The sequence below is a fragment of the Penaeus monodon genome, chromosome 23 (assembly GCF_015228065.2).
Source record: "Penaeus monodon isolate SGIC_2016 chromosome 23, NSTDA_Pmon_1, whole genome shotgun sequence".
Classification (NCBI taxonomy): domain Eukaryota; kingdom Metazoa; phylum Arthropoda; class Malacostraca; order Decapoda; family Penaeidae; genus Penaeus; species Penaeus monodon.
In genome coordinates this window covers 17209565-17210170 of record NC_051408.1, presented here as the reverse complement: position 1 = coordinate 17210170, position 606 = coordinate 17209565, and positions in this window count along the sequence as shown.

Genomic DNA, 606 nt, shown 5'->3' with positions numbered 1-606 from the left:
TCATATCTTTGACCTGACCTGTCTTTTTTTTCACTCCCCTTTATCTTCAAAACCCTTTTCCTTTAATCCCTCCCTTTTTTTTCGTTCCCTTTGTTTCATTTTTCACGTGTCTTTTCTTTTCCTTTTCATTGGTAATGTTTTATTTTCTTTGTTCTTCCCTTTTAACGGCAGTGTCCTGTGTTCTTTCTGACCTGAGTTGACGGGCCCGGCAGTAAATATTCAATGTTCAATCTTGTATTCTTTCCTTCCCTTCAATTTCATTGTCCTTCCCTTCCTTCCATTCTCACCCCCTCCTTTTTCCCCCTTTATTTCTCACCCTTTTCCCCCCGCTCTCACCCTTCCCTTTTCCTTCCTTTTTTTTTCGCACCTTCCCGTCGGCCTCTCCTGTCCTCTCCCTGCCGTCAGCTTCCCAGGGGGCTGCCACGTTGCACAAGCAGCCCTCCCCCGACCTTTTCCCCGAACCCCGAGTGATGGGGGCGGCTGGGGACGTGCCCAGAATTCCCCGCAAAATTTTTGCCCGGCGTCCTAAAGGGGCCCGGTTGCCGTGTCGGAAGGATGGTCGTCCCCGTGATAAGGTTATGCCGCGTAAAACGCGGCGCTCCGTAA